Below are 15358 nucleotides of genomic sequence, written 5' to 3' on the forward strand. Positions count from 1 at the left end.
AGCTAGTTATTCTGTACAAGCTAAGACTGATTATTAAACAATAAGTGTTTCCAGAAAGGCTGCAGTATGCAGTTAAGTGTCTGTAATTCTGTCAGGTGTGACCCTATGGTGCCAATACTGTGAGGACTTGAACATTCAATCCTCCAAATGAGCTTAATTTGGTTTGCAAAATATCTTTGTTCAAGGCATTCAAGGACCCTGCAATCATGCCTAATAGCTCCAGGAGGGTTTCTCTTACTCTGCTCCACTCTTAAGGTAGAATATAGAAAATCACCAGACAAGAATCATGTCTTATATGCATCTGGCTTTCATTTATAGGAATTCATGTTAATTATGATAATTTTAATTTAAGATAATAAGATATTTTAACATGGATGTTAGACTTGGCTAAAATGTTATTGATTTATTTTCATCTGGATATGTTATCCAGTCACATGTCTAATGGTGTTGCCAAAACTTCTATGGCTATATAAAAATCTGTTGACACTTCATCTACAAGCATGGATATTTATTGCTGTCTGAAATATCAGATGATATTCTATAGATAGGCTCAAACTCCTGGTATCCACCTTGTACCCCAAATTCCATAGCCTGTTGAATTTGAATCCTGAGCAATGCATATTGGAGAAACCAATTTTACTCCATAGGATGGCAGTTTACTCTGCTAATAAAGGAACAGATTCAAATATATTTCTCTTTATAGATATAAAGTGATAACTGGTTGCTGACTAATTGCTGACACGTACATAAGTAAGATAAGTAAGAAAATATTCTTGTTTCTCAGTCTGGCAGTATGAAAATAAATAGGAATGTTTGTAGTTTCAAGCAACACCCACAACATATGTTCTTTCTCTTCCTTTCTTTGTTTCCTGACCAAACTTAATCATTGGTTTCTTTCAATATAATAAGACTATATTTCCATAGAAAGTCTACAACTCTATATCCTAATATGTAAAAAGCCTAGAAAAGATGGATTTGATCAATAGAATCAAATCTGCCTTTTCTTGGAAGGCATCTGTTGAATGTTCTATAACAGGGGTGTCCAAACTTGGTCCCTTTAAGACTTTTGGACTTCAACTCCCAGAGTCCCTCAGCCAGCAAAGCTGGCTGAGGAACTCTGGGAGTTGAAGTCCAAAAGTCTTAAAGGGACCAAGTTTGGACACCCCTGTTCTATAATATTCTGATGGTCTATGTGCATACTTCTTAAAAAAGCTTTCCACTAATATAGCAGAACCCCTAAGCATAATCTTTGAAAAAGCTTTCATGACCAACTCCCTTCCCAAACTTTGGTCACTAGCCATGGTCATCCCTGTCTTCAAAAAAGAGACCCCAGCCTAGTTGAAAATTACAGACCAATTTCTTTATGCTGCATTACCTGCAAAGTAATGGAATCAATCATCAACCAATCCATTACCCTCCACCTAGAAACTAACAACCTACTCACTAATGAACAATTTGGTTTCAGAAAAAAATTATCCTATAACTTACAACTTCATCACTGCAAAAACATATGGACTACAAATCTTGATCAGGGCAAAGCAATAGATGCAATCTACATAGACTTCGGTAAAGCTTTTGAATCAGTGGTACACAACAAACTTCTCCTAAAACTAAAATCCTATGGCATCTCCGGACCCCTCCATAATTGGATAAAAGCATTCCTGTCAAACAGACAACAAGTGGTCAAAATAGGCATTGCCTTATCAAATCCTGTTCCTGTCAATAGCGGCGTTCCCCAAGGCAGCGTTCTTGGACCAATACTCTTCATATTATACATTAATGACCTCTGTGACCATATTATAAGTAATTGTGCTCTCTTCACCAATGATGTTAAACTATTTAACACTACCAACAATACAGCTACCCTCCAAAAAGACCTTGACTTTGTGTCAGAATGGTCAAAAATTTGGCAACTCCAAAACTCAACCAGCAAATGCTCTGTCTTACACATTGGAAAAAAGAACCTAAACACTAAGTACAAGCTTGATGGCCATTACCTTACAGATGACCCCCCACCCTGTTAAAGACCTTGGAGTTTTCATATCAAATGATCTAAGTACCAAAGCCCACTGCAACTACATCGCAAAAAAGGCTTTAAGAGTTGTAAACTTAATCCTGCATAGCTTCTTCTCCAGAAACACTACATTACTAACCAGAGCATATAAAACATTTGCTAGGCCAGTTCTTGAATACAGCTTGCCTGTCTGGAACCCATACCTCATTTTGGACATTAATACAATTGAGTGTGTCCAGAAATATTTTACAAGAAGAGTTCTCCACTCCTCTGATTACAACAAAATATCTTATGTCACCAGATTTGAAATCCTGGGTTTAGAAAATTTAGAACTCCACCGCCTTCGACATGACCTGAGTTTAACTCATAGAATCATCTGTTACAATGTCCTTCCTGTTGAAGACTACTTCAGCTTCAATTGCAATAATACATGAGCATACAATAGATTTAAGCTTAATATGAACCGCTCCAAACTTGATTGCAGAAAATATGACTTCAGTAACAGAGTTGTTAATGCCTGGAATGCACTACCTGACTCTGTGGTCTCTTCCCAAAATCCCCAAAGCTTTAACCAGAAACTATCTGCTATTGACCTCACCCCATTCCTAAGAGGTCTGTAAGGATCGTGCATAAGAGCACAAGCGTGCCTACAGTTCCTGTCCTAATGGTCCCTTTAATTGTATCCAATTCATATAGTTATTACATACTTATGCTTATATATATGCTTATATATGGTATAGTTATTTCATGCTTATGCCTATATATACTGTTGTGACAAATAAATAAAATAAAAAATAAAAAAATAAAATGTGGGATCCAGTATATTGTCTCTGAGAGGTCATTTCCTAGCTTCTCTTTGAAGATTGCTGCTCAGTGATGCCCAAAACCAACTTAGCTAATCTTTGCACCTTTGATGACGAATTCTCGTTCTTGTTGCTGACTTCTAGTGGCCTGTCATTCAGCCAGTAAAGCCTTGGTGGCCTATTTCAACATGACATAATCTACAAAATTATAAGAAATAAAATCAAATAGTGCCTCTTTCCCTATACTCTTTTATACTTTCAGTACAGTGATTTCCTTATATACCAGTTCTGAATGTTTTCATAGTAAACATTCAGAACTGGTAAAATTATTTTCTAGTAATAGTAAAAGTAAAGTAAAATTATTTTTACTTTAAAATTAGTTAGTAAAATTATTTTCCTTTTCTTTAGTTAAAAGTTAAAGGTATGTGTGAGATTCAATTATTATTATTTAATATTGAAAATTTGTTTCTTCATGTTTGTATTTATATTCTGTTTGGAATATTAATTTGTGTAGATCGTTGATTGTGACTTTCTTTTCTTGGGTTACATAATATTTGCTCTTCAATAATCCAAAATTTTCAGAATGAACCTCAGTAAGAATTTGATGTGGTGGTTAAGGTACTATGAGAGCCTTGAATTCTATTCCTTCTTTATACACAGAAGTCTGAGTAACTTGTACCAGTCAAATCTTTCTCAGTCCAACCTGTTAGATTCGGGCAATAACGAGGCAGGAGACCAGATGAGTGACAACAGCTCTTTAGTTTATAGTGAACCCAGCAGCGAACAACAGAAAAACCCCTCTTTATATACAGTTCAGTTGGAGGCAGCGGCCAATCAGCAACATGCTATTTCCCGCTCTAATTTCCCTCCAAAACTCTTAAAGATACATTACACTCCTTCCCTCCCAGAAAACATTTTACCCCTATTTGCATCAAATTAACATCTTATTTCTCTACGTAGTCACGCAAGTAGACTGGGCGTCTCCTAACTCTTTCGGACCTGCGCAATTCATTCTCTGGGAGTGAGTCGAGCTGGCCGGAGGGACTGTTTGTTCCTCTCAGCTCCTCCTCTAGGCCATCCGGCCCTGGATTATTTGCAGAATCGTCCCTGCTTTCTTCAGGAGGGACCGGTTGGTGTCGCTGGACCTCATCGAACTCAGATAAGTCCCGCGTTTGCCCCGGGTTTGAGTCAGCTGTGGATTCAAACATTGGATAGTCAGGGCCTGTTTCTGGACTTTTGGTTGTTCTTTTTCTTAATTGGTCTATGTGGCGCTTCCAAACCCGGCCATCCTCTATCTCTACCCGATACGATTTGGGTCCGGTTGTTTCAAGGATTGTCCCCTTTACCCAATTTGGGCCTTCTCCGTAATTGTGTGCCCATACTGGACTTCCCACTGTCATTTCTCTTGTTTTACCGTTTGTCCCTTTGTACCCGTCTGGGGTGTAGTTTGGGTTTAACCGGTCTAATGGGCACCTAAGCTTCCTGCCCATCAGTAGCTCTGCTGGGCTGCGGCCAGTTGCTACACAGGGGGTTCTGTGTTGTACTGCTAGGAAGGTGTCAATTTTTAATTGCCAATCGCCTGGCCTGATTCTGGACAATGCTTCCTTTGCACTCCGTACGAAACGTTCTGCAAGGCCGTTTGTCACAGGGTGGAACGGCGCCGAGAGGACATGCCGGATGCCCTCTTCTGCCAAGTACCCCTCAAACAGGGTCGCTGTGAATTGAGGGCCGTTGTCGGAAACTAGGGTGTCGGGTAACCCGTGGGTTACAAATAGGCGCCGCAGGACTGAGATTACGGCCTCGGCTGTCATGGATCTCATAAGAATGATTTCCAGCCATTTGGAATAGGCATCGACTACCACTAGGAATGTTTGCCCATGGAAGGGGCCGGCAAAATCGATGTGGATCCTAGACCATGGGCCCTGGGGTCTCTCCCACTCCCGAGTTGGGGCCGTTGGTGGTAGTGGTCTGGACTCCTGGCAGGCTTGGCATTTTCCTACCCTGTCACTAATCTCCGTGTCCATCAAGGGCCACCACACATAGCTCCTTGCTAAACCCTTCATTCTCACGATCCCAGGGTGGCCCTCGTGCAGGAGTTCCAAAACTTTTTTCCGCAATTTCTCCGGGATCACCACTCTATCCCCCCAGAGCAGACACCCTCCTTGAGCCGACAACTCCCCGCGTTTCTTTACATATTCCTTAAACCGCTCGCCCGGCGCAGCGGGCCATCCTCTTTGCACCCAACCAATTACAGTTCTTATTGTAATGTCCTTGTAAGAAGCCCGAGCCACCTCCTTGGAAGTGACTGGACCCGAGTCCAAAGAGTCAATTAGCAGGACGGGTGTGCCCGGAGTGGGGTCTTCGATAGTCTCTGGTAGTGGGCATCTGCTCAAAGCGTCTGCATGCCCTAACTCTTTTCCTGGCCGATGCAACAATTTGTAAGAATACGCAGCCAGAAAGATAGTCCATCGGGTCAGTCTAGGCGAAAGTGCCACGGGCGTTGGGCGGTCGCCTGCCAACAGGCCTAGTAGGGGTCTATGGTCTGTGACGATTTCGAAATCACGGCCAAATACATATTCATGGAACTTCTTTACCCCGGAAACTATGGCCAAGGCTTCTCTATCTAGCTGACTATAGTTTCTTTCAGCCGATGACATTGTTCGGGAGTAAAATGCTATAGGGGCTTCTGTGCCATTTGGCAACCGGTGGCTGAGCACAGCCCCCACCCCGTAGGGAGATGCATCACAAACTAACACCAATGGCAGCGTGCCATTGTATTGAATCAGTAGGCTATCGCTAGACAGAAGGTTTTTTACTGCTTCGAATGCCCTAGCTTCCGCCTTTCCCCAAGACCACACAGCTGTCTTCGTTAGTAATTTGTGTAGCGGTTCAGCTATGGTCGCCTTATTTTTTAAAAATACCGCGTAAAAGTTGACCAGACCTAAGAACGCCTGTAACTCCGTTTTGTTTTGGGGAGCTGGGGCCTTCCTGATTGCCCTAACCTTGCTCTCAGTGGGGTGGATTCCTTCCTTGTCTATCCGATAGCCCAGGAATTCCACGGATCCTACCCCGATCTGGCATTTATTCAGTTTGACTTTGAGACCGGCGGACCGGAAAATGCCCAAAACTTTTCTCAGCATTCTAAGTCTTCTAGATTGTCGGCGGATACCAGTATGTCATCAAAGCACGGTACCACCTCGGGGAGTCCCTGCAATAGCCGCTCCATTAGATTCTGAAATAACCCTGGAGCCACACTAACCCCAAACTGTAACCGGGTGCATTTAAAAGCACCCCTGTGCGTTACGATCGTTTGTGCTTCGGCCGTGTTGCTATCTACGGGTAACTGCTGATAGGCTTGGGCCAAATCTAGCTTGGCGAAGACCTGGCCTTGCCCCAAAGAGTGCAGTAAGTGTTGTACTACTGGGACGGGGTAGGCACTCTTCTGCAACGCTTTATTAAGCGTTGCCTTGTAGTCAGCACAACCGGACCGACCCGTCCGGTTTGATTGGGGTGACTATGGGTGTCTCCACTTTGCATGGTCAACTGGCACTAGTATTCCTGGCTTACTAGTTTGTCCAGCTCCCGGTCAATTTTGGGCTTTAGGGCGAACGGAACCCTCCTAGCCTTTAACCGGATAGGGGCAACCTGTGGGTCAAGGTTAAAGGAGATCGGGGTCCCCTCGTACTTGCCCAAACAGTCTTTGAAGACGTCCCCGAACTCCTTCATGAGTTCGTCTTTTAGGTCGACGTCGTTTCGGAAGACTCCGGTCACTCCCATGCCCAATGCCCGGAACCAGTCCAGTCCCAACAAGCTCGGCAAGGTTCCGTCGACCACGGTGATGGGCAGGGTCTTGTTGTGCTGTCCATACTTGACTTGGACGGACGTTACCCCTCGGACGGGGATGCGATTTCCTTGGTAATCTTGTACCCTTAGTTTCTGTGGTTGCAGCTTGCGCTTCGCGATGGCTGGCAAACGTTTCACGAGAGTGTCCCAGGACATGATCGTGATCGATGAACCGGTGTCCACTTCCATTCGGCACGGCACCCCTTCAATGTGCGTTTTAGTAAAAATCTTTTTTTCAAGGCGCGTGGCTGCTTGGCCTACTCTCACGGCAGTCTGATTAAGTTTTGCGCCTTTTTTGAATCGACCAATCACGGGCCTCTTCGTCGTTCCCGCGCTCTGATTGGTCGGTTTGAATTTTTGGCGGGAAGGTTGGGGCGCTCGACAGGCTTGCGCTATGTGCCCCTTCCTCTCGCACCGCCGACAAGTCGCATCCTTAAACTTGCAGTCTTGTCGTTTGTGTTGTCCCCCGCAACTCGCGCATTCGCCCCGGTCTTCTTTCTCTGGCCTCCCGGTGTGGAAGACTTCTTCCTCTTCCTCGCCTTCCTCCTCGGCCTGGACTTCCTCATTGTGGACCGGGGTTGTTTTTGCCCCAGTCCCCGGCGCGATCGGCGTTTGCAGGGTTTCTGCCGCTTGGGTGGACATCTCATGAGCCCTGGCCTCGTCCAAGGCGACTGCCAGTGTTAGGTTGCTTCTGGACAGCAGCCGCCGTCGCAATCGGATGTCTCTGACCCGCAAATGAGTTGGTCCGCATGCGTCTTCCAAGTCTCGATATTCGCAATGGTTGGCGGCTTTTCTCAGCGCTGCCATGTACACGCGAATCGATTCGCCTCTCGTTGCATCCGTTGCCGCAATTCGAACCTTTGAACAAATTTTGAGGGCGCGTGGTGTAGTGAGCGAAGGCGGTCTGCAGGGGTTTGCCACGGTACCGACTGTACCGGCGTTGGCTCAGCGACTCTGCGGTGTCGAAACTTCCGAACCGCAGTGGCTTAGGAAGCACGCTCTCTTCCTGTTGTCGGAGACCCCTGGAGTTCGTTTGCTTGAGGAAACACTCAAACGAGCCATGTATGACCCCATTTTTCTTTGGCTGGGTCGAATGGCGCTGGCGGTGTGTAGCTGGACATCGCTGCTATCCGCCCTTATTTTGCTGGGTTCGCGTATTCCTGGTTAGCTCAGCTCTTTCCTGGCGCTCTTTTGCCTCGAGATCCCACCTTCGTCGCCAGTGTTAGATTCGGGCAATAACGAGGCAGGAGACCAGATGAGTGACAACAGCTCTTTAGTTTATAGTGAACCCAGCAGCAAACAACAGAAAAACCCCTCTTTATATACAGTTCAGTTGGAGGCAGCGGCCAATCAGCAACGTGCTATTTCCCACTCTAATTTCCCTCCAAAACTCTTAAAGATACATTACACAACCCACTTTACTGGTAGCTTACTTTGGGGATGATATACATTATAGATAGTCCTTGATTTACAACCACAATTGAACCCAAAATTTATGTTGAGACATTTTTAACTGAGTTTTTCCTCATTTTATTTAGTGGTTACTGTATTTTTTGGAGTATAAGACGCTCCAGAGTATAAGACGCACATTAGTTTTTGGAGAGGAAAACAAGAAAAAAGATTCTGCCTCTGCCTACCAGCATCAGTATTCATCTGGCTAGCATCCTTGCAGCAAACAACAAACAGCCTGGATAACAGCACGTTATCTCAGCCTGATTCAACATGAGCAGCAGATTGGCGGTTGGATCGGCCTCTCGGAATACCGCCAATCAACTGTTCCAGGCTGCAGGAATTGCCACAGTCCATCAGCGCCCCGCATATCATGTTTTTGGACTCCACACATTGCATTTTTGGCCGCCTGTATTGCATTTTCAGCCTTCATACACACCATTTTAGCCCACCATCTGGAACTGATCCCCACCTCCTGGAACTGGTCAAAAACACGACATGTGGAGGGCAAAAACAGGGCATACGTAGGCAAAAAAAACGATGCGTGTAGGCCAAAAACGGGGTATCTCAGGGGTTGCCACAAAGAAGAGGGAGTCAAACTATTCTACAAAGCACCTGAGGGTAGAACAAGAAGCAGTGGATGGAAACTAATCAAGGAGAGATGCAACTTAGAACTAAGGAGAAATTTCCTGACAGTTAGAACAATTAATCAGTGGAACAACATGCCTCCAGAAGTTGTAAATGCTCCAACACTGGAAATTTTTAAGAAAATGTTGGATAACCATTTGTCTGAAATGGTGTAGGGTTTCCTGCCTGGGCAGGGGGTTTGACTAGAAGACCTCCAAGGTCCCTTCCAACTCTGTTGTTGTTGTTGTTGTTGTTGTTATTATTATTATGACACACGGAGGCGGTGATCAGTAACGATATTCTGTGGTAATCCCCGCAGCCTAGAACGGGTCTAAAATGGGGCATGTGGAGGCCGAAAATATGACACATGGAGACAGAGAACTCGACTCATGGAGGAGGCAATTGGCAGCAATGTCCTGTGGTGATCCTGCAGCCTGAAACAGATCTAAAATGAAGCATCAGAGGCCAAAAACATGACACCCAGAGGCCAAAAATGGCGAAGGGTGGGGACTGGTGGGTGGGTGGGGCTTTGGCAACCATTTGCTGTATAAGACGCACAGACATTTCCACCCACTTTTGGGGGGGAGGGGAAGTGCATCTTATACTCTGAAAAATATGGTAAGTTAGTAACACAGTTGTTAAGTGAATCTGGCTTTCCCATTTCCTTTGCTTGTCATAAACGCTGTTCACATGCATTGCAACTGTCATTAATATGAACCAGTTGCTAGGCATTCAGATATTGATTACAAGTTCGCTTGGTTCGCCAGTTGCGTCCCTTCCTTGACCGGGATGCCTTATGCACGGTCACTCACGCTCTGGTTACGTCTCGGCTGGATTATTGCAATGCTCTCTACATGGGGCTGCCCTTGAGGTGCACCCGGAGGCTGCAGTTAGTCCAGAATGCAGCTGCGCGAGTGGTAACGGGAGCCGTTCGTGGCTCGCATGTAACACCACTGCTCCGTAGTCTGCACTGGCTTCCTGTAGTCTTTCGGGTGCGCTTCAAGATTCTGGTTACCACCTTTAAAGCGCTCCATGGCTTAGGACCCGGGTACTTACGAGACCGCCTGCTGCTACCTTATGCCTCCCACTGACCAGTACGCTCTCACAGAGAGGGCCTTCTCAGGGTGCCATCCGCCAAACAATGTCGGCTGGCGGCCCCCAGGAGTAGGGCCTTCTCTGTGGGAGCACCAACACTCTGGAACGAACTCCCCCCTGGCTTACGTCAAGTGTCTGATCTTCGGACCTTTCGTCGTGAGCTTAAAACATATTTATTCATTCAAGCAGGACTGGCATAAATAGTTGTTTTTAAATTGGGGTTTTAATAATATTTTAAATTTTAAATTTTTTAAATGTTTTAATTATCGGCCGCATAGTAATAGTTCATTTTAAATTCTTTTAATTGTATATATTCTGTGTTTTATTTTGGCTGTACACCGCCCTGAGTCCTTCGGGAGAAGGGCGGTATAGAAATTTAATAAAATAAATAAATAAATAAACATGACCATTAGATGCTGCAATGGTCGTAAGTGTGAAAAATGGTCATAAATAACTTTTTTCACTGCTGTTGTAACTTTGAATTGTCACTAAATGAACTGTTGTAAATTGAGGACTACCTGTATAAGGTGATATTTGATATTAACCAAGATCTTTTGTGGTGCAGATTAATTCTGAACAAATAATCGTTGTTTTCTATGGATTTGACATTTAAATTGCAAAATAAAATTCATGAAAAAGGAAGAACTATGAGAAATGCATGATAAAAATAATTAGTAGTACCTAAACTTGCCTCAGTTGTGAGGAATCAGTCATTACCAAAAATCCAGTCCAATAAACTTCAGGGCATACTTTTGTATTTTCTAAGACTCAATTTGGCAGACCTACTCTGCTTTTTCCCTTCATATGCAGCTCCATGGAATACTTTATCTTATTGTCAGATTAATTATTCAGCTTCTTTCCCTTCCTAACTGCCTTGCACTGATTTAAGGAAATGCAGGTTTATTTCAAGTAAATCATCCTAAGAGAATGCAAATGTACTTTGAAATGTAGCTTTGAAAAGGTGTCATTTAAATTTTTACCTTTTCAGAAACAAAATCATGTTGGCATTCTTGTCAGCTTTTCTGTAGAAAACCTGATGAATGCTTCAGTCTTCAGGCAGTTTTTAGTTTCAGTAAATAGATAAAAAAATTTCATGATGCAAACAATCAGTATAACAGCTTGACATTTCTGAAGAACAATTCTAGAAGATCTGGGTTAACTAAAAAAAAATATTTTTGCCAATTTCATACTTGACTCAGCATAATTTCTATATGTGGACACAGAACTAGGGTGGCCCATATATCAGACACAACGATCAGTTATGACTTTTTCTGCCTCAGAAACTCAGAATAGCTGGAAAACCAACTTTTTTAGACAATTAATTATATTTTACTTTGAATGAAATATAGTACTTAAAGGGACAATATATGGTTTCTTAAATCTTGATGTTTAAAGTATTCTGGTATTAATCCAGACCTGTTGAATGGATATACCTAATGGTGGGGCATTTTAGATGGCCAAATGTAGCTTTTCAGATTACTATATTCATAATTATGAATAATCCTTGGTTAATGACGATACTTGAGACTGAATCACTTAATAGTGGCAATCTTGGCAGTCCCAGTTGCTGTCGTTAACTAAATCCATTAGTTAGGTGGGGAATTACCATGATACAAGTCATTCCTGGCTTGGTTCCCTCTAGCTATGCTGCCTCTCTCTAACTTCCCTGACCTGCCTATCTTCCCTCCAGCTTTATGTTTTGGCTGCCCACCTATCTGTGCTACCTTCCAGCCAGTGGTGAAATGTAAAATTTGTTGCTACCGGTTCTTTGAGCATGGCTTGGTGGTGGGGTCATGTGACTGGGTGGGCATAGCCATATTTATTTTTACTTTTTTAAGGCATTTTTTTACTATCGGTTTGGGTGAATAGGTAGTAAAAAATACTTTAAAAAAGTAAAAAAAAGGTTCCGACAATTGTGCGGTACAGCTATGATTGTTGGAACCTTTTTTTTTTTACTTTTGTAAAGCACTTTTTTACTATCTATTCACTCAAACTGGTAGTAAAAAAATGCTTTAAAAAAGTAAAAAAAAAGGTTACATGGCTTTACCTTTTAAAAGCATTTTTTACTACTGGTTCATTTTTATCACTACTAGTTCGCCTGAACCGGAGCAAACTGGTAGCATTTTACCCCTGCTTCCAGCCCTTCCTAATGCTGCTGTGCCCATTGCACCATGTGCCATTACTATATTGGTTAAACCCTTCTTTTCCCACTACTTTCTTCATCAGATCTTGGATGGGCATTAATGAAACTTTGGAAGGCAGGCAAAAAAATGCTGTCACGGGAACAAAGGAACTGGCTGGACCATGGAGGCCATAGATAGAATATGAGAGAAGTCCTATATGCATTGGCACAAAATAAAATGATACAAAAGACGGCTTCAATTGTTGCAGTAGTGGCTTGCAATATGGGTGGCATGATGGTAGTGGGCTGGGCACCTGGGACAGCCAGTAATAGTGATTAGGTGGCTGTCCAAAAGGCAATCATAAATGTGGATAAGTCTGAGGGCTCCTTAATTTTGATAATGTGACTCTGAGGGCAGTGCAATGGCCAGAACTTTGAGGACTAGTTGTAAGTCCCTTCTTCAGTGTCCTCATAACTTTGAGTGATTGAGAACAAACGAAGTTAAGGGTGGACTGCCTATGTTACTTATATTCTGCTCTATCTGCACTTTTTAAAACTGCACTGTCTTTTCATTATCAATAGAGGGAGTTTTAACACTGAAAAGAATAGTATGTTTTGTTGTGAAAAGAATACAGGAAATTTTGGACAGCATGAATTTTGTTAGCAAGCCCTACTAATAAAATAAAATAACTAAAACAGAAAAAAATCCAAATTAGGTAAAAAAAAATTAGGTGAAAAGAAAATAAGTGAAAAAGAAAGAAAATACAAATACAATATCATTTTAAAAAATAGAATTAAAATATTATAAAGCCATAGAGATTAAATTAGATTAGATTAGATTAGATTAGAATTCTTTATTGGCCAAATGTGATTGGACACACAAGGAATTTGTCTTTGATGCATATGCTCTCAGTGTACATAAAAAGAAAAGATACATTCGTTGATATACTGGGACATTATATGCATTTAAAAAGAGGGGTTTTGATTGTCTACAATTTTGAAGCCACAACCAATCATGTACATTTCTATATAAATTACTTTTATATAGGCCTAAATTTAATATTTTTTCCCTGGTAAATTCTTTGGAATAGGATATTTGTTACAGTGATGATATTAAAAGTCCCCTTGGAATAAAGAGATTTATGTATTTTCAAATATTTATAATGCTTAATTTATAAAATTGATCATTAAACCAATTACATATCATTCTATATATTTAAAATCTTTATATTTTTAAAATAAAAATTACATTTAATTAGAAACTGAGCTCTCTTATTATAATAAGTGTGTATGTATGTATGTATGTATGTATGTATGTATGTATGTATGTGTGTGTATATATATATATATATTTGTTTTCTGAGGTTTTCATGGGTGTTTGTATATAGGTCTTTGGTTGTTCGGGTTTTCTCCCGTGTAAAATTGGAAGTGTCTTGGCGACGTTCCGACGAAGTCTCATTCGTCATCTTCAGGCTTCAGGCTTCACATTGCTCCCAGAAGCACGAAGCTGAAGCCTGAAGATGACGAATGAGACTTCGAAACGCCGCCAAGACACTTCCAATTTTACACGGCAGCAAACCGCAACAACCAAAGACCTATATACAAACACCCGTGAAAACCTCAGAAAACAAATATTGCACCTCTACGGGGAGGAAATCCACCATCTGACCAGGACCTATGAAAAACTAGAAGTCCAAAGAGCTTCCATTTTATGTGACCTTGCATTCCTACGAAACTGCCGCGATCAAAATTTAATCCCCAAATGCTTCCAATTGAAATTCCACTCCAACTCTGCAGCCACCAAACGCATCCTAAAAAGAACAGAATTGGCCTTAATCAGAAACGAACTTCACACAAAAAGATTCCTCCTAGATCAAATCAACAAAGATCTCCTCACACTTCACCTCAAACTCAGCAACAAGATGCACCCTGCACTTTGGGACAAATCCAAACAACTTGCCGCCTGAGAGCCAAACACAGACCACCCTCAAGACAGACACGCACACCAACAAACTCCGAAGACTACAAGAACGCCAGAAACAAACCCCTCCACCCTCACAGCAACACATGAAACAAACAGTGCATAACATCTCAGATAGGATCCTCACCAAAGCTGAAACCGATGTCCTTTCCAAAGGATTCAACTTTGCAGTCACTCCCAAATACATCCCCACCGAAAACATTATATGCGGAGTTGAAACCAGCCTGACCAAAATCAACCCCGATGACGCTAACAAAACCAGACTTGAGATCTCCAACATCCTCTGCACCAGCAAGCCACCCAAAAGCAACTTACCCAAAGAGGAACAGACAGCACTACTTAACCTGAAAAAAGATACCAGCATAATAATCCTACCAGCAGACAAGGGCAACGCCACGGTGGTTATGAACACATCTGACTACCAAACCAAATTAACCAACCTACTCCAAGACCCTGCATACAAGCCCCTAAACACAGACCCCACCACCTACCTAGAAAAAAACCACTAGATCCAAAATAAAAGCCTCCCCCATCAGCGAAGAAATCCAACAAAGAATCATTCCCAGAGAGAAATCATCCAGATGCCCTAAGCTCTATGGCCTCCCCAAGATACACAAAGAAGGAACCCCACTCAGACCCATAGTCAGCTCCATAGGCTCACCTCTACAAAACCTAGCCAAATTTCTCGCCAAACAACTACAGCCCTATGCAGAATCCATCACCTCACACGTAAAAAATTCATTCCAGTTCATAGAGATCATAAAGAAACAAAACTTACAGCCCAGCGACCTACTCGTGAGCTTTGATGTCATATCCCTCTTCACCCAAGTGCCAATCAAAGAAGCCTTGACAGCTATCCAAAACAAATATAACCCCCCCAAGCACATCCTAGATCTGACCAACCACTGCCTATCCAACACATACTTCATCTATAATGGACAAAAATACAAACAAGTAGAAGGAGCACCCATGGGATCACCCGTCTCACCTGTCATTGCCAATCTCTACATGGAACACTTTGAAACCCAAGCTCTAGAAAAATCTGATCACAAACCCAAACTCTGGCTCAGATATGTAGACGATACCTTCATAATCTGGCCACACGGGAAAGAAAAACTTGACAACTTCCTCACACACCTCAATAGCCTACACCCCAAAATACAGTTCACCATGGAAACAGAAGTTAATAACCAACTTCCCTTCCTGGATGTCTTAGTCTACAGAAAACCCAATGGCTCCCTAGGACACACCATCTACCAGAAGAAAACACACACAAACCGCTATCTGCACGCACTCTCACAACACCACCCAGCACAGATCAACTCCGTAGCCAAGACACTCATCTCCAGAACAAAATGCTTAGCTGATGAACAACACCTAAAACCCGAACTAGACACTCTCAAGAAGCACGAAGCTGAAGCCTG

The sequence above is a fragment of the Ahaetulla prasina genome, chromosome 4 (assembly GCF_028640845.1).
Source record: "Ahaetulla prasina isolate Xishuangbanna chromosome 4, ASM2864084v1, whole genome shotgun sequence".
Taxonomy (NCBI): domain Eukaryota; kingdom Metazoa; phylum Chordata; class Lepidosauria; order Squamata; family Colubridae; genus Ahaetulla; species Ahaetulla prasina.